At 39.7% G+C, this 20,495-nt stretch overlaps 1 pseudogene; it reads right to left on the reverse strand.

Annotated features, from left to right (window-relative positions):
- LOC107604934 overlaps positions 1-18,617 on the reverse strand; it is a 41,312-nt pseudogene extending 22,695 nt beyond the window's left edge.

The following is a 20,495-nucleotide window of genomic DNA, read 5'->3' on the forward strand; positions in this document are numbered from 1 at the left end:
TGAGGTTTAGGCTTTCGTTATAACAGCGACGTGCCATCTTTTGGTCAGCTTTTATCGTGGCTATCCCTTTTGGAGTTGGGAACTTCATACATAGGTGTGGGGTCGAGACTATTGCGCCGAGTTGGTTGAGTGTTGTCTGACCTATGAGAGCATTGTAAGCTGAACTTACATTGACTACGATGTAGTCTATTTTGAGGGTCCTGGATTGGTCTCCTTTTCCGAAGGTTGTATGTAGTGATATATATCCTAGTGGTCGAACCGGGGTATCTCCTAACCCGAACAGACTGTTTGGATATGCCTTAAGCTCTTTTTCTTCTAAGCCGAGTTTGTCAAAGGCTATCTTGAATAAGATGTCGGCAGAACTCCCTTGGTCTATTAAGGTGCGGTGTAGGTTGGCGTTTGCCAATATGATGGTGATGACCATGGGATCGTCGTGTCCTGTGATGATGCCGGACGCGTCCTCCTTAGTGAATGTTATCGCTGGGATGTTGAGTGCTTCCTCCTCTCCTTCGACATGATATACTTATTTGAGATACCTTTTGCGGGAAGATTTGGAGATCCCTCCTGCTGCGAATCCGCCATGTATCATGTGGACATGTCTTTCTAGTGTCTGAGGTGATCATTTTGTTCGCTCGGTATCTTCATCCCTTCGTCTTTTTCTTTGATCATCATCTCAGGTGGCCAGGAATCGATTTAATTTTCCTTCCCTTACCAATTTTTCTTTGATATTTTTTAAGTCGAAGCATTCGTTGGTGGCGTGTCCTCTGACCCGATGATATTCACAATATTCCTTCCGATTTCCTCCTCCCTTTTTTCCTTTGAGGGGCCGTGCTGGGGGGATTTTTTCTGTATGGCAGACCTCTTTGTATATTTCGACTAGGGATGCTCTGAGGGGAGTATAATTATGGTATTTTTTAATTTTCTCCCCTTGTCGGTCTTCTTTCTTTTGGTCTTTATCTCGGTAGGGGTTCCCAGATTTTGAGGTTTCTCCTAATCGAGCGTTTTCTTCCATGTTGATGTATTTTTCTGCCCGTTCCTGCACTTCGTCTAAGGAGGTCGGGTACTTTTTTGATATGGATTGGCTAAAAGGTCCTTCTCGTAGGCCATTCATGAGTCCCAGGATGGCGGCCTCTGTTGGCAAGCTTTGTATGTCCATGCATGTTTTGTTGAATCTTTCCATGTAGTTGCGGAGGCTCTCCCGATCTCCTTGCTTGATCCCTAGTAGACTGGGGGCGTGTTTAGCTTTATCTTTCTGGATGGAGAATCTGGCAAGAAACTTTCTGGCCAGGTCGTCGAAGTTTGAGATGGACTTGGGAGGTAAGCTGTCGAGCCATCTGATCGCCGTCTTCGTGAGGGTTGTCGGGAAGGCTTTGCAGCGAATGGCATCTGAGGCATCGGTAAGGTACATTCTGCTTCTGAAATTGCTGAGATGATGGTTGGGATCGGTGGTGCCGTCGTACAAAATCATATCCGGGAGTTTGAAGTCTTTTGGAATTTTGGTTTTCATGATTTCCCTGGTTAACGGATCCTGTTCTTTGCGTGAGCTTTTCTCAGGAGTGACCCGAGGGGCTTTTAGATCGGCTTCTAATTGTTGTAACTTGTCTTCCAATTCTCGACGTTGCCGTACTTTCTTTTGTAGATCTTTTCCGATTTCTCGTTATCGTTGGGTTTCTTCTTCAAGTTGTTTCAAGCGATCTTGAAGGGCTTCTATTGCTCCCGGTTTAGTTGAATTTTTGTCTCCATTGGATTCCAGAGTGTCTTTTGGTGGGGCATCCGCATTTTTGTGCGGTGTTCTATTTTCTAGATCTGAGTCGTGGTCATTGTCATGGTTATCCGCCATGGTGATGGGATGACTTCCAGGTTCCCCGGCAACGGCGCCAATTTTCCGAGGGTTACCTGAAACTGTAGGTCGATCTCGGACGAGATCTTCTATGCTGGTCGGAACCGATGTATCCGGTTGGTGAATGGTGACCGGAGCTGGTACGTCCGACTTGTTTGGACTTGAACGTGCTGCTGATCCTCTATCACCGAAGGGTGGGGGGTACCTGCAAGAGACTCCGATGCTTAAGTTAGCATGGGTATTAAACAGGTGTTATGTAGAATCAGAGTATGAGTTATACCTGGGTGCTCCAGTGTATTTATAATGGTGAGATGTGACCTTTTGGATAAGATAAGTTAGTTATCTTATCTTATCTTTATCTTTGAGTTGAGGTCAGCGTATCTTCCAACGAAACCGCCTTCATCTCTATAGGCTTAAGCCGCCTTAGGATTCGGGTCGTGCTCCTCTATTTGGGCCCTTAACTGAGCTCTCCTGTCGATTTGGCCGAGCTCTTTGAGAAGAGGTCGGATAGTCTGACCTGAAGAGGTTGGTCGCTTTATCTCAAATCATCCCAGGTCGGATAGCTCGACCCAGGGTATGAACAGAAGCTATTTTTGTTTTTCAAAATAAAGTTGCTAAACAAGCAACTGAAAAATTGTCAACAGTCAGCAACATTACAAAAAGAAAGTTTTAAAAGCCCGCAGGCCAGGCAATCTACACAAAACATTTACATAATCAGGGAAGATCCGAAGGCTTCTCGGCGGCACAAGGTGAAGGAGGGCGAGTCTGAAGGGGCACTGCATCCACCGTCCCGTCATCCCGATTTAATATCTGACAATCAGGCTCTGGTTCGGGATGACTAATCCCAGCGGGAGGAGCGGAAGAAGTCGGCACAACAGTGGCTTTGGTGACCGGCACAGGAAGGGGTTCGACATCATCGTCATCAAGATCGTCAGGGACAATCTTGCCATCCTTTACAACATTATCCAGACTGAAGAGAGTAAGGTTGGCCTCAGGTGCAAGAACTTGAACCTGCTCCTTCAGGTTCTCATAAGCAGCAGTTACGCTGCCTACAAGATGACCCTGGAGCTCGGCATAATCAACCTGGGTAGACTTCAACTCCTCCCTAAGACGCATCACCTCCCTGTAGGCCGTAACATAGCTATCCTTGTGCCTCAAAGCCATGTCTTCAGCCAACTTTATAGAAGCCGCCAAGGTAATAGAACTAGCCTTCTCGCCCTCTAACTCTTTCTCCAGCTTGGACACCTTCACCTCGAGCTCCTCCTTCAAACCTTTCATCCGATCGAACTCTAATTTGGCCTCCTCCATAAAGGCCTTCGTAGAATGAAGAGGAAGATATTGAGCAATCCGATATAAGGCTGCCCCCATATGTGCCATCTTGACACTACTCCGAGTTATAAAGTCTAAATGGTGAAGGAGTGACACATCATCCATAGGGAGGGCACCGTAAGGACCGATCTGCTGATCGACAAACCCAACAGCATCGAAGTTAGGGGCATCCAGATTGAAGGGTTCAACAGTTCGAGGTCTTTTTGAAGGTGGAACAACCGGAGGAGAAGATGCAGCAGCAACAGAAGACTGTGGAGGATCCACCACACGGACTCGAGGAGTAGGGATCATTCTCCTCGGGCCGGGAGAGCTCGGCACAGACGGTTTCGACGTCACCCGTGAAGACCCTTCCCCATCCGTTTTGGCCGAAATGTTCTGAGCGGCAGCAGCCTTTCTCGCCTTCTTGAAAGCTTTCATCGAGTCATTATTCTTGGCCATCTCTGTAAAATAGAAACCAGTAGTTTTACAGACCAGGAAAAAAGAGGAAAGCAAAGTAAAAACAGAAGCAATATATATCAACTAATACCCAATGCGGTTCGAACAAGGGAGGGGTCCCCCAAGGATTTTTTAGTATCTAGATGAGGAGGTTCCCCCCAAAGGTCCTCCAAAACAGTTACAAAAGCCTGCTCAATCTCGTCAAGCATTTCCCATGTATATCGAGATACTACTACATTCTGCTGCCAACACAGAGGGAAGGATGGCTCATCATTCACTTCCAGAAAAAAGGGGCGAGCTCCCTCAACAGCTCGAATCTTGAAGAAATAATTCTTGAAGTCCCTAAAGAACTCGTCATACATGGTAAAAACCTTATGTCCTTGTGCAGATCTAAAAGAAACCCACGAGGCTTTCTTTTTCGAAGAAATCCCGGGCTTAGTTAAAACAAACAAATAAAGGAAAAGAGTTTGAAAAGGGGTAACATCCAATTCTTTGCAAAGAAGCTGAAAAATCTTAATAAAATCTCAGGAGTTCGGGTGAAGCTGGGACGGAACTACATTACACGACCATAGCAAATCAGTCTCAAAGGAAGTAAAGGGAAAAGTAATGTCCAACTGGCTGAAAAAAATAGTCGTAAGCATAAAAGAAAGGGCGCTCCCCTTGGGTCGGGACAGGAAAGCAAACCCTCTCCTCGGAGTCAGGTGCCACCAATTCATAATTCCTCTCTTGACCTCTATTCTTGTAGAAACGGTGATGTTTTCTAAGCTCTACACAAAATTCAGAATTGGCTAAAGAAACACACAACAACACCAGGGAGTCCAACCAATCAGACATCCCCTCGGGAACCTTAGAAGACGCCTCGACAATATTTTTGCTAGAAGACATGGCCAACTAGTCCTACAAACAACAAAAGAAGAGTGGATTACTAAAAAACATCTCGGACAAAAGACAAAACAACTCGGCTAGTATAATTCAGACAGCACAAACAACAAAAGGAAAACCCCAGGACCCACACTGAAGGTCCAGGGGCATCCTTGGGAGGCAGGCACAGAACAAGGACTCAGGAAAACCTACAAGCTCACATCTTGATACACCCTAACAGAAAAACGATAAACCCCTCTCTATTCTGCAACTAAAGCAACGCTATTGAGAAGAGGACTACGAACCACAAAGCCATCAAAATAAATTATCCCCCAGGCTCACTGTCCCAGCTCAAGTAACAAATGAAACTATCAAGCGGCAAAGCGTATCAAAGAAAAAATCATCAAAGATGACCCCCCTTTTTTTTGGAGTTTTCAGAGAAATAAAGTTGATGAGCGGATAATTTATACGCTTTTTGGCATTGTTTTTACATAGTTTTTAGTATGATTTAGTTAGTTTTTAGTATAATTTTATTAGTTTTTAAATAAAAATCATATTTCTGGACTTTACTATGAGTTTGTGTATTTTTCTGTGATTTCAGGTATTTTCTGGCTGAAATTGAGGGACTTGAGCAAAAATAAGATTCAGAGGTTGAAGAAGGACTGCAGATGCTGTTGGATTCTGACCTCCCTGCACTCAAAGTGGATTTTCTGGAGCTACAGAACTCCAAATGGCACGCTCTTAATTGCGTTGGAAAGTAGACATCCAGGGCTTTCCAGCAATATATAATAGTCCAAACTTTTCCCGAGTTTAGATGACGCAAACTGGCGTTAAACGCCAGAAACAGGTTGCAAAGTGGAGTTAAACGCCAGAAACAGGTTACAAACTGGCGTTCAACTCCAAGAAAGATCTCTCCACGTGAAAGCTTCAATGCTCAGCCCAAGCACACACCAAGTGGGGCCCGGAAGTGGATTTCTGCATCATTTACTTATCTCTGTAACCCTAGTAACTAGTTTAGCATAAATAGGACTTTTTACTATTCATCTTGTTGCTCAGATTAGGTAATTTTATTTTTTATTTTTAAGCTCTTTTATTTCTTAATTTCAAAAAATACAAAAAAAAATGTTTCTTCTTTTTCATTTTTCCCAAAATAATTTTCGAAAAAACCAAAAAAATTAACAAAATCATAAAAGAAAAAATAATTTGATGTTTCTTGTTTGAGTCTAGTGTCTAATTGTAAGTTTGGTGTCAATTACATGCTTTTAACTTTTCTTAAATTTTCGAAGAACACATGCATTGAGTTTCTTTCTTGTTCTTCATGATCTTCAAGTTGTTCTTGACAAGTCTTCTTGTTTGATCTTCATATTTTCTTGTTTTGTGTCTTTTCTTGTTTTTCATACGCATTTTCAATTTGGTAGTGTCTAAAGTTTGAAAATTTCTAAGTTTGGTGTCTTGCATGTTTTTCTTTTCTTAAAAATTTTCAAAAATAAGTCTTGATGTTCATCTTGATCTTCAAAGTGTTCTTGGTGTTCATCTTGACATTCAAAGTGTTCTTGTATGCATTAGTTGTTTTGATTCATAATTTTTATGTTTTGTTTCAATTTAGTGTTTTTCTCTCTCATCATTAAAAATTCAAAAATAAAAAAAATAATATCTTTCCCTTTTCTACTCACAAATTTTCGAAAATTTGAGTTGACTTTTTAAAAAATTTTTAAAATCTAGTTGTTTCTTATGAGTCAAATCAAATTTTCAATTTACTGTGACATAGAGGATTTCATATTTTCTTTTGTGTTCTCTTCTTTTTCATATGAGCAGGAACAAGGATAAGAACATTCTTGTTGAAGCTGATCCTAAACCTGAAAGGACTCTGAAGAGGAAGTTAAGGGAAGCTAAAGCACAACTCTCTGGAGAAAATCTGACAGAAATTTTCGAAAAAGAAGGAGACATGGCCGAAAATAATAACAATGTAAGGAAGATGCTTGGTAACTTTACTAAACCAAATTCCAACTTACATGGAAGAAGCATCTCAATCCCTGCCATTGGAGCAAATAATTTTGAGCTAAAGCCTCAACTAGTTTCTCTGATACAACAGAATTACAAGTTTCATGGACTTCCATCAGAAGATCCTTTTCAGTTCTTAACTGAATTCTTGCAAATCTGTGATACTGTTAAGACCAATGGGGTTGATCCCGAATTTTATTCTATTGTTATTTTATTTTATTCTTTTAGGTTGATGATCATGTGGAGTCACAAAAACTATTGAAAAATAAAAAATAGAATGAAAAATAGCATTAAAAACAGCACACCCTGGAAGAGGAGCATTCTGGCGTTTAAACGCCAGAAACAAGCATCTACCTGGCGTTAAACGCTAGAAACAGGATACATTTGGGCGTTTAACGCCAGAAACAAGCAGCAGTCTGGCGTTAAACGCCAGGATTGCACAGCAAGGGCATTTTACACGCCTAATTGGAGCAGGGATGTTAAGTCTTTGGTCCCACTGGATCTGTGGACTCCACAGGATCCCCACAGGATCTGTGGACCCCACAGGATCCCCACCACTTCTTCTCTTCTCTTCACACCTTTTCATAACTTTCTTCCCCAAATACCCATTACCAATCACCTCACTCACTCTTCCCCCATCATATCTACACCACTCACATCCATCCACTCTTCCCCATAAACCCCACCTACCTCCAAAATTCAAACTCTTTTCCCTCCCAAACCCAACCCTCATGGCCGAACCCCAAAAAATACAAAAAAAAATATTTCTTCTTTTTCGTGTTTCCCAAAATAATTTTCGAAAAAACCAAAAAAATTAACAAAATCATAAAATAAAAAATAATTTGATGTTTCTTGTTTGAGTCTAGTGTCTAATTGTAAGTTTGGTGTCAATTGCATGCTTTTAACTTTTCTTAAATTTTCGAAGAACACATGCATTGAGTTTCTTTCTTGTTCTTCATGATCTTCAAGTTGTTCTTGAGAAGTCTTCTTGTTTGATCTTCATATTTTCTTGTTTTGTGTCTTTTCTTGTTTTTCATGTGCATTTTCAATTTGTTAGTGTCTAAAGTTTGAAAATTTCTAAGTTTGGTGTCTTGCATGTTTTTCTTTTCTTAAAAATTTTCAAAAATAAGTCTTGATGTTCATCTTGATCTTCAAAGTGTTCTTGGTGTTCATCTTGACATTCAAAGTGTTCTTGTATGCATTAGTTGTTTTGATTCATAATTTTTATGTTTTGTTTCAATTTAGTGTTTTTCTCTCTCATCATTAAAAATTTAAAAATAAAAAAATAATATCTTTCCCTTTTCTACTCACAAATTTTAGAAAATTTGAGTTGACTTTTTAAAAAATTTTTAAAATCTAGTTGTTTCTTATGAGTCAAATCAAATTTTCAATTTAAAAAAATTCTATCTTTTTCAAATCTTTTTCAAAAAAATAAAATATTTTTCATTTTTCCTTTCATAATTTCGAAAATTTCAAATTTATTTTCAAAATCTTTTTCTTATTTCCATTTCATATTTTCGAAATTAATGCTAACAATTAATGTGATTGATTCAAAAATTTTAAGTTGTTACTTGCCTATTAAGAAAGGTTCAATCTTTAAATTTCAAAATCATATATTTTTGTTTCTTGTTAGTCAAGTAATCAACTTTAATTTTCAAAATCAAATCTTTTTAAATTTTTTTTGTCAAATCTTTTTCAAAATAAGTTTCAATCACATCTTTTTCAAAATCAATTTCAAAATCTTTTCTAACTTCCTATCTTTTCAAAATTTGATTTTCAAATCTTTTTCAATTCACTACTTGACTTTTTATTTGATTTTAAAAGTTTTCTATTTCAATCATATCTTTTTCAAAACCACCTAACTAATTTTCTCTCTCTAATTTTCGAAAATCACTAACCCGTTTTTCAAAATTTCTTTTAATTAACTAATTATTTTAAATTTTAATTTAATTTTATTTCTCTCTTTAATTTTTGAATTCTAACTAATAATTAAAATAAAAACAAAAATATTTTTCCTTTTATTTTAATTTAATTTCGAATTTTTCTCTTCTCCCTCTTCTCTTCTTCTCTTCTTCTACTCACATAAAGGAATCTCTATACTGTGACATAGAGGATTCCATATTTTCTTTTGTGTTCTCTTCTTTTTCATATGAGCAGGAACAAGGATAAGAACATTCTTGTTGAAGCTGATCCTGAACCTGAAAGGATTCTGAAGAGGAAGTTAAGGGAAGCTAAAGCACAACTCTCTGGAGAAAATCTGACAGAAATTTTCGAAAAAGAAGGAGACATGGCCGAAAATAATAACAATGCAAGGAAGATGCTTGGTAAATTTACTACAACAAATTCCAACTTACATGGAAGAAGCATCTCAATCCCTGCCATTGGAGCAAACAATTTTGAGCTAAAGCCTCAACTAGTTTCTCTGATACAACAGAATTGCAAATTTCATGGACTTCCATCAGAAGATCCTTTTCAGTTCTTAACTGAGTTCTTGTAGATCTGTGATACTGTTAAGCCCAATGGGGTTGACTCCGAGGTCTACAGGCTTATGCCTTTCCCGTTTGCTGTAAGAGACAGAGCTAGAATATGGTTGGACTCTCAACCTAAAGATAGCCTGAACTCTTGGGATAAGCTGGTCACAGCTTTCTTAGCCAAGTTCTTTCCTCCTCAAAAGCTTAGTAAGCTTAGAGTGGATGTTCAAACCTTCAAACAGAAAGAAGGTGAATCTCTCTATGAAGCTTGGGAGAGATACAAGCAACTGACCAAAAAGTGTCCTTCTGACATGCTTTAAGAATGGACCATCCTGGATATATTCTATGATGGTCTGTCTGAGTTATCAAAGATGTCATTAGACCATTCTGCAGGTGGATCCATTCACCTAAAGAAAACGCCTGCAGAAGCTCAAGAACTCATTGACATAGTTGCAAATAACCAGTTCATGTACACTTCTGAAAGGAATCCTGTGAGTAATGGGACGCCTCAGAGGAAGGGAGTTCTTGAAATTGATACTCTGAATGCCATATTGGCTCAAAATAAAATATTGACTCAGCAAGTCAATATGATTTCTCAGAGTCTGAATGGAATGCAAGCTGCATCCAACAGTACTCAAGAGGCATCTTCTGTAGAAGAAGCTTATGATCCTGAGAACCCTGCAATAGTAGAGGTGAATTACATGGGTGAACCTTATGGAAATACCTATAATCTCTCATTGAGAAATCATCCAAATTTCTCATGGAAGGATCAACAAAATCCTCAATAAGGTTTTAATAATGGTGGAAGAAACAGGTTTAGCAATAGCAAGCCTTTTCCATCATCCACTCAGCAACAGATAGAGAATTTTGAGCAGAATCCATCTAGCTTAGCAAATATAGTCTCTGATCTATCTAAGGCCACTTTCAGTTTCATGAATGAAATAAGGTCCTCCATTAGAAATTTGGAGGCACAAGTTGGCCAGCTGAGTAAAAGGGTCACTGAAACTCCTCCTAGTATTCTCCCAAGCAATACAGAAGAAAATCCAAAGAGAGAGTGCAAGGCCATTGATTTGACCATCATGGCCGAACCTACAAGGGAGGAGGAGGAGGTGAATCCTAGTGAGGAAGACCTCTTGGGACGCTCAGTGACCAATAAAGAGTTTCCCTTTGATGAACCAAAGGAATCTGAGGCTCATCCAGAGACCATAGAGATTCCATTGAACCTCCTTCTACCCTTCATGAGCTCTGATGAGTATTCTTCTTCTGAAGAGAATGAAGACGTCACTGAAGAGTAAGTTACTAAGTACCTTGGTGCAATCATGAAGCTGAATGCCAAATTATTTGGTAATGAGACTTGGGAAGATGAACCTCCCTTGCTCACCAATGAACTGAATGCATTGGATAGGCAGAAATTATCTCAAAAGAAACAGGATCCTGGTAAATTATTAATACCCTGTAACATAGGCACCATGACCTTTGAGAAGGCTCTGTGTGACCTGGGGTCAGGAATAAACTTAATGCCACTCTCTGTAATGGAGAAACTTGGGATCTTTGAGGTGCAAGCTGCCAGAATCTCATTAGAGATGGCAGACAACTCAAGAAAACAGGCTTATAGACAAGTAGAGGATGGGTTAGTAAAGGTTGAAGGCCTTTACATCCCTGCTGATTTCATAATCCTAGACACTGGGAAGGATGAAGATGAATCCATCATCCTTGGAAGACCCTTCCTAGCCACAGCAAAAGTTGTGATTGATGTGGACAGAGGAGAGTTGGTCCTCCAACTGAATGAGGACAACCTTATGTTTAAAACTCAAGGATCTCCTTCTGTAACCATAGAGAGGAAGCATGAAAAGCTTCTCTCACTGCAGAGTCAATCAAAGCCCCCACAGTCAAACTCTAAGTTTGGTGTTGGGAGGTTCCAACAATGCTCTGAACATCTGTGAGGCTCCATGAAAGCTCACTGTCAAGCTATTGACATTAAAGAAGCGCTTATTGGGAGGCAACCCAATGTTATTTAACTATATCTATTTTATTCTTTTAGGTTGATGATCATGTGGAGTCACAAAAACTACTGAAAAATCAAAAATAGAATGAAAAACAGCATTAAAAATAGCACACCCTGGAGGAGAAGCATTCTGGCGTTTAAACGCCAGAAACAAGCATTTGTCTGGCATTTAACGCCAGAAACAAGCATCTACCTGGCGTTAAACGCTAGAAACAGGCTACATTTGGGCGTTTAACGCCAGAAACAAGCAGCAGTCTGGCGTTAAACACCAGGATTGCACAGCAAGGGCATTTTACACGCCTAATTGGAGCAGGGATGTTAAGTCTTTGGTCCCACTGGATCTGTGGACTCCACAGGATCCCCACAGGATCTGTGGACCCCACAGGATCCCCACCACTTCTTCTCTCCTCTTCACACCTTTTCATAACTCTCTTCCCCAAATACCCTTCACCAAATACCCTTCACCAATCACCTCACTCACTCTTCCCCATCATATCTACACCACTCACATCCATCCACTCTTCCCCATAAACCCCACCTACCTCCAAAATTCAAACTCTTTTCCCTCCCAAACCCAACCCTCATGGCCGAACCCTAAACCTTCCCCACTCCTATATAAACCCCTCATTCCTTCTTTATTTTTACACAACACAACCTTTTCTTCTTACCCTTGGCCGAATACACACCTCTCTCCCTCTCCTCCATTCTTCTTCTTCTTCTCCTTCTTTCCCTCTTCTTTTGCTTGGGGACGAGCAAACATTTTAAGTTTAGTGTGGTAAAAAGCATTGCTTTTTGTTTTTCCATAACCATTAATGGCACCTAAGACCAGAGAAACCTTAAGAAAGAGGGAAGGGAAGGCAATTGCTTCCACCTCTGAGTCATGGGAGATGGAGAGATTCATCTCAAAGGTCCATCAAGACCACTTCTATGAAGTTGTGGCCAAGAAGAAAGTGATCCCTGAGGTTCCTTTCAAGCTAAAAAAGAATGAGTATCCGGAGATCCGACTTGAGATCCAAAGAAGAGGTTGGGAAGTTCTCACCAACCCCATTCAACAAGTTGGGATCCTAATGGTTCAAGAGTTCTATGCAAACGCATGGATCATTAGGAACCATGATCAAAGTGTGAACCCGAATCCAAAGCATTGGCTTATCATGGTTCGGGGAAAATACTTAGATTTCAGTCCGGAAAATGTAAGGCTGGCGTTCAACTTGGCAATGATGGAAGAAAACGCACGCCCCTACACTAGAAGGGTCAACTTTGATCAAAGGTTGGACCAAGTCCTCATGGACATATGTGTAGAAGGAGCTCAATAGAAGGTTGACTCAAGAGGCAAGCCGGTTCAATTGAGAAGACTGGACCTTAAGCCTATAGCTAGAGGATGGTTGGAGTTCATTCAACGCTCAAGCATTCCTACTAGCAACCGGTCTGAAGTTACTATAGACCGGGCCATCATGATCCATAGTATCATGATTGGGGAGGAAGTGGAAGTTCATGAGATTATACCTCAAGAACTCTCCAAGGTGGTTGACAAGTCCTCCACTTTGGCAAGGTTAGCCTTTCTTCACCTCATTTGCCACCTCTACAATTCGGCTGGAATTGACATAGAAGGAGACATCCTCATTGAAGAGGACAAGCCCATCACTAAGAAGAGGATGGAGCAAACAAGAGATCATGGACCTCAACAAGAGCATGAGGAAATTCATCACCATGAAATCCCTGAGATGCCTCAGGGGATGCACTTCCTTCCACAAAACTACTGGGAGCAAATCAACACTTTCCTAGGAGAATTAAGCTCCAACATGGGACAACTGAGGATGGAGCACCAAGAGCACTCCATCATCCTCCATGAGATTAGAAAAGATCAAAGAGCTATGAGGGAGGAGCAACAAAGGCAAGGAAGAGATATAGAGGAGCTCAAGAGCACCATTGGTTCTTCAAGAAGAGGAAGACGTCACCCTCACTAAGGTGGACCTATTCCTTAATCTCCTTGTTCTTATTTTCCTGTTTTTCGTTTACTATGCTTTATGTTTATATTTGTGTCTTATTACATGATGATTAGTATTTAAGTGTCTATGCCTTAAAGTTATGAATGTCCTATAAATCCATCACCTCTCTTAAATGAAAAATGTTTTAATTACAAAAGAACAAGAAGTACATGGTTTCGAATTCATCCTTGAAACTAGTTTAATTATTTTAATCTGGTGACAATACTTTTTGCTTTCTAAATGAACGCTTGAACAGTGCATATGTCTTTTGATATTGTGGTTTATGAATGTTAAATATGTTGGCTCTTGAAGAATAATGAAAAAGGAGAAATGTTATTTGATAATCTGAAAAATCATAAAATTGATTCTTGAAGCAGGAAAAAGCAGTGAATACAAAAGCTTGCGAAAAAAAAGAGAAAAGAAAAATGGCGAAAAAAAAAGAAAGAAAAAGAAAAATCAAGCAGAAAAAGCCAAAAGCTCTTTAAACCAAAAGGCAAGAGCAAAAAGGCAATAGCCCTTAAAACCAAAAGGCAATGGTAAATAAAAAGTATCCAAGGCTTTGAGCATCAGTGGATAGGAGGGCCTAAAAGAATAAAATCCTGGCCTAAGCGGCTAAACCAAGCTGTCCCTAACCATGTGCTTGTGGCGTGAAGGTGTCAAGTGAAAACTTGAGACTGAGCGGTTAAAGTCAAGGGCCAAAGCAAAAAAAATAGAGTGTGCTTAAGAATCCTGGACACCTCTAATTGGGGACTTTAGCAAAGCTGAGTCCCAATCTGAAAAAGTTCACCCAGTTATGTGTCTGTGACATTTATGTATCCGGTGGTAATACTGGAAAACAAAGTGCTTAGGGCCACGGCCAAGACTCATAAAGTAGCTGGGTTCAAGAATCAACATACTGAACTAGGAGAATCAATAACACTATCAGAACTCTGAGTTCCTATAGATGCCAATCATTCTAAACTTCAAAGGATAAAGTGAGATGCCAAAACTATTCAAAGGCAAAAAGCTACTAGTCCCGCTCATCTAATTAGAATCTGAGCTTCACTCAAAAACTCTGAGATATTATTGCTTCTTAAATTATTTGTATTCTATTTTATTTATCTAGTTGCTTGAGGACAAGCAACAGTTTAAGTTTGGTGTTGTGATGAGCGGATAATTTATATGCTTTTTGGCATTGTTTTTACATAGTTTTTAGTATGATTTAGTTAGTTTTTAGTATAATTTTATTAGTTTTTAAATAAAAATCACATTTCTGGACTTTACTATGAGTTTATGTGTTTTTATGTGATTTCAGGTATTTTCTGGCTGAAATTGAGGGACTTGAGCAAAAATTAGATTCAGAGGTTGAAGAAGGACTGCAGATGCTGTTGGATTCTGACCTCCCTGCACTCAAAGTGGATTTTCTGGAGCTACAGAACTCCAAATGGTGTGTTCTCAATTGCGTTGGAAAGTAGACATCCAGGGCTTTCCAGCTATATATAATAGTCCATTCGTTTCCCGAGTTTAGATGACGCAAACTGGCGTTCAATGCCAGCTTCCTGCCCTATTCTGGAGTTAAACGCCAGAAATAGGTTGCAAAGTGGAGTTAAACGCCAGAAACAGGTTACAAACTGGCGTTCAACTCCAAGAAAGATCTCTCCACGTGAAAGCTTAAATGCTCAGCCCAAGCACACACCAAGTGGGCCCCGGAAGTGGATTTCTACATCATTTACTTATCTCTGTAACCCTAGTAACTAGTTTAGCATAAATAGGACTTTTTACTATTGTATTCAGGGATCTTGGGACGTTTAGTTCTGAAATCATGGAGGCTGGCCTCTCGGCCATGCCTAGACCTTGTTCTTATGTATTTTCAACGGTAGAGTTTCTACACACCATAGATTAAGGTGTGGAGCTCTGCTGTTCCTCGAGTATTAATGCAAAGTACTATTGTTTTTCTATTCAATTCAAGCTTATTCCAATTCTAAGATATTCATTCGCACCCAAGAACATGATGAATGTGATGATTATGTGACGCTCATCACCATTCTCACTTATGAACACGTGCCTGACAACCACTTCCGTTCTACATGAAGATGAGATAGAATGAGTATCTCTTAGATATCTAATATAGGGGACCGAGTCCGAAATATTAGAGTCTTCGTGGTATAAGTTAGAACCCTTGGACGGCCATTCTTGAGATCCAAAAAGTCTAAACCTTGTCTGTGGTATTCCGAGTAGGATCCAGGAAGGGATGGCTGTGACGAGCTTCAAACTCACGAGTGCTGGGCGTAGTGACAGACGCAAAAGGATAGTAAATCCTATTCCAGTATGATCGAGAACCGACAGATGATTAGCCATGCAGTGACAGCACATTGGACCATTTTCACAGAGAGGACGGGATGCAGCCATTGACAACGGTGATGCCCAACATACAGCTTGCCATGGAAAGGAGTAGGAATGATTGGATGAAGACAGCAGGAAAGCAGAGGTTCAGGAGGAACGAAAGCATCTCTATACGCTTATCTGAAATTCTCACCAATGAATTACATAAGTACCTCTATCCTAGTTTATATTTTAATTATGTTTTAATTATCAATTCTCTATAACAATTTGAATCCGCCTGACCGAGATTTAAAAGGTGACCATAGCTTGCTTCAAGCCGACAATCTCCCTGGGATCGACCCTTACTCACGTAAGGTTTATTACTTGGACGACCCAGTGCACTTGCTGGTTAGTTGTGCGAAGTTGTGACAAAGTGTGATTGACGTTTGAGAGCACCAAGTCATTGGCGCTATTGTTGATGATCACAATTTTTTGCACCAAAAGTCCTCAAGAAAAATTCGTTATCTTCTACAAAAAGTTTCGAGCCATCGACAAGACAAAAAGTCAAGGAGCAATCTTTACAGAAGACAACAAGTGCAGTTCGCAAAACTCAAGAACTAACTAGAAACAGCAGCAAAACATGCAAAGACAAAAGCCAGAAAAAATACATCACAGTAGCAAGCAAACACAAAGACCACAAAAGGTTCAAGCTTTCCAAACATACAGTCAGAATCAAAGCTTCACCGGAAAAATGGCAAGAATAATGAAAAGAAAAACCAACCTGAACAAAGGAAGAAGCTTCAAAAGGAGATTGAAGATGGAGAGAGGGAATCGCCTTCCAAAGAAACACCCAAAAATTGCCAAATGACGCCGCAACGCAAAAATGCAAAATTCAGGCGAGAACAGAAAACGAGAGAGTAAAGGGGGAAGTTACAAAGAAAAACGAAGAGAAACCGTTTTTGTGTAAATTTCAAAATAAAAGATCCAAGAGAAACAGATCATTAAAAAGCAATTAATAAAGGTATTAAACCCTCGCACGTTCCCAAGAACGGAGCGCTAATACAAAAGTGCGCATTTTCAGAAGAAAACGTTCCACATTCAAAAAGGAAGATTCTACAAAGAAAGAAGTCGACAAATGCTCGAGTTCGGCTTCACCCGAGAAGGATCAAAGTCCTAAGACTAAGATTCGATCTTAAAAAGAAAGACCGAGCTCGAGCAGGGGCACTGTTCATACCCTGGGTCGAGCTGTCCGACCCGGGATGTTTAGCGACAAGACGACCGACCTCTTCAGGTACGACTATCTGACCTTTTCTCAAAGAGATCGGCCAAACTGCCAGGAAAGCCCAGTAAAGGGCTCAAATAGAGGAACATGACCCATATCCAAAGGCAGTCCATGCCTATAGAGATAAAGGCGGTTCCCTTAAAGATAAGCTGACCTCACCCGAAGATAAGATAACTAACTTATCTTATCTAAGAAGGTCAGCCCACGACCATTATAAATACACTGGAGCACCCAGGTATAACTCATACTCTGATTCTACTAAAAACCTGTTAATACCCTTGCTAACTTAAGCATCGGAGTCCCTTGCAGGTACCCCCCACCCTCCGGTGACGAAGGATCAGCAGTGTAGCAAGCTCAACAAGTCGGATACGATAGCTCCGGCCGCCACCCACCAGCCAGACACGTCATCTTCGACCAGTACAGAAGATCTCGTCTGAGATTGACCTACAGTTTCAGGTAACCCTCGGAACAACTATGTTCTATCAAAGCACTCTCATCTTTGGCACACTAAGCTTATTTCATAGCTGGTTTATGATTCACATCAACCTCTATTTTTATATTGTTTTGAATAATACAAATAAGAAATATAGAATTAAGAAAATGCAAAACAAAATTAATATACACTAAGACCGGCTCTTCTAATATGCAATTGATTCATTTAAAAAATTGAACCAAAATAAAGGTAACAAATGGTTCAAAGAAATTAAAATACCCATGTAGTTGACGTTGTGCTTGAGATGCCAACATTTCATTTTTGAAATCTACGAAAGCACAATTCCTCAACCTGAATTATACAAAACAATTATGATTAGCATTCATGAACAAAAATAAACTGGAACAAATATTATCAATTGATTAAATAACTGAGATTTTTTTGCGAGGCACCACAAACAACAACAAAGCCTTTTTCTACAAGGTGGATTAGCTATAGATCTAATGATGTTACTGTAAAAAAGTTTCACAAAGACATGGAACACCACCATCAACAAAATGGCATGGTTCAAGTAATTAGGTAACAGTGAACTATAAGCCAATGCGCAATAGAATTAATAAAAGCTGCTAAAAAGCTCAGGCTAATATACAACATAGTAGCATAAAAAAACAAATTGTTCTAGGAAGATCTCTCAGCCAAAATCTAAATTCGAAAATCAGGAGATTTGTCAGTCTCCCAAAAGTTATTTCTTCATTAAAAATGAAAAATTATATTAAGTTTACGTTGTAGTCTACAGTTTATTTATTTTCTAGTTTAAAACCTTTAAATTTAGTTACTTGGTTTTTGTTCATTATGCAAAAAAGCATTTCTACTCATCACCTTATTTCATAGGCCATGAATAACCAAATGTATCATCCAAAGTAATTCACTAATTCTTTCCTTAAAAATATAAACACAACAAATGTCCCACTAAATGGCTAATGCCTGACATGACGATCGAACACCATGGAACTTAGACAAGCACCAACTCTACTAATTCGTTCCTTTCTTTCTTGTTCACCCTACCATTTCATGAAGGATAAAATAACATTTATGTTTTCTCATTCAATTAAGATCTCCAATGAACATGGAAATAACCTAAAACCAAACCATCCTAATTTACAACATGTATGCTCGAAAACCATGAAATAACATTGAAAGAAATGTAAAGCATTTCATCAAACACCTAACATGCAACACCATATCCCCATGACCTATCACTATGTTCTTCCATGTCTTACAAAGAATAGACTGGTGGCAAAACAAAGGGTCAAAACTCGCCAATGCAAATCAATGTAACCTAATGATGGCACAAAGCCTTGCATTAGAAACTTATTGCCAAAGAGAGATATTAGTGAATTATAAAATGGAGAAGCTTTAAATAAATATATAAAAGCATTGGCAGTTAAATTACCTTCCAGTAGAGCAAGGACGAACAGAGGAAGCACCATAATGAGATAAGAGCCAGGAAAGGGTGTCATGAGGTATAGCTTCGGTAAGGTGCTTAATCAAAAGGGTCACTGGTGAATCCATAGCTGGAGGCTTTGAATCTGCAGAGTGATGCATGTGGCTACCCAAGAAATGTTTAAGAGGGGATTACCAGCCTCAAATGGAGAATGGAGGCGGTGCAGGAGTAGTGATCGAGAGAGAACGGAGCAGCGACGCCGGCGGCACGGCGCTGGCTTAGATCGTTTACCCCCTAGTCTAAAGAAAACCCTTGCCAATAAAATTGATCGATTGGTAGAATTTATTCATGTGCCAAAAGATCTCCGACTTCCAGCCACTGAATACCTACTCATTAGTCCTTATTTTTTCTATCAAAGACAAAAGAAATCAACCCTTATGGTGCATGAAATTGTGATCTCAACTGCGCCAACAACTTGGTACGCACGATCATAATCTCAATTCTTTTTCACAACTCCGCACAACTAACCAGCAAGTGCACTGGGTCGTCCAAGTAATAAACCTTACGTGAGTAAGGGTCGATCCCACAGAGATTTTCGGCTTGAAGCAAGCTATGGTCATCTTGTAAATCTCAGTCAGGCAGATTCAAATGGTTATGGGATTTTGATAATTAAAATATAAATAAAATGAGATAGAGAAACTTATGTAATTCATTGGTGGGAACTTCAGATAAGCGTATGAAGATGCTTTGTTCCTCCTGAACCTCTGCTTTCCTATTGCTTTCATCCAATCATTCATACTCCTTTTCATGGCAAGCTGTATGTTGGGGGATCACCGTTGTCAATGGCTACCATCCGTCCTCTCAGTAAAAATGGTCCAAATGTGCTATCACTGCATGACTAATCATCTGTCGGTTCTCGATCATGTTGGAATAGGATCCATTGATCCTTTTGCGTCTGTCACTACGCCCAACACTCGCGAGTTTGAAGCTCGTCACAGTCATCCCTTCCCAGATCCTACTCGGAATACCACAGACAAGGTTTAGACTTTCCGGATCTCAGGAATGGCCGCCAATAATTCTAGCCTATACCACGAAGGTTTTAATCATAGATTAGAAACCCAAGAGATACACATTCAAACTTGTTTTCATGTAGAACGAAAGTGGTTGTCAGGCACGCGTTCATAGATGAGAATGGTGATGAGTGTCACATAATCATCACATTCATCATGTTCTTGTGTGTAAATGAATATCTTAGAGAAGAAATAGGCTTGAGTTGAATAGAAAAATAATAGTACTTTGCATTAATTCATGAGGAACAGCAGAGTTCCACACCTTAATCTATGGGGTGTAGAAACTCCACCGTTGAAAATACATAAGTGAAAGGTCTAGGCATGGCTGTGTGGCCAGACTCCATAAAGGTCTAAGATAGCATAAGACTAATCAAAAGCTTTAAATACAATAGCAAAATGTCCTATTTATAGAGAATTAGTAGCCTAGGGTTTACAGAAATGAGTAAATGATGCAGAAATCCACTTCCGGGGCCCACTTGGTGTGTGCTTGGGCTGAGCATTGAAGCTTCCACGTGCATAGGCTTCTCTTGGAGTTGAACGCCAATTCTGGTGCCAGTATGGGCGTTTAACTCCAGCTTTTGTGACAGTTCTGGCGTTTAACGCCAGAAAAGGGTCTCTGATCGGCGTTTTGACGCCAATTTGGGCCATCAAATCCCGGGCAAAGTATGGACTATTATATATTTCTGGAAAGCCCAAGATGTCTACTTTCCAACGCAATTGAGGGCTTGCCAATTGGGCTTCTGCAGCTCCAGAAAATCCACTTCGAGTGCAGGGAGGTCAGAATCCAACAACATCTGCAGTCCTTTTTCAGCCTCTGAATCAGATTTTTGCTCAGGTCCCTCAATTTCAGCCAGAAAATATCTGAAATCACAGAAAAACACAGAAACTCATAGTAAAGTCTATAAATGTAATTTTTATTTAAAAACTAATAAAAATATAATAAAAGCTAACTAAAACATACTAAAAACAATGCCAAAAAGCGTATAAATTATCCGCTCATCACCTTACTTCTATCTGCCATCTTATCACTAAAAACCC

The sequence above is a fragment of the Arachis ipaensis genome, chromosome B06 (genome assembly GCF_000816755.2).
Source record: "Arachis ipaensis cultivar K30076 chromosome B06, Araip1.1, whole genome shotgun sequence".
Classification (NCBI taxonomy): Eukaryota; Viridiplantae; Streptophyta; class Magnoliopsida; order Fabales; family Fabaceae; genus Arachis; species Arachis ipaensis.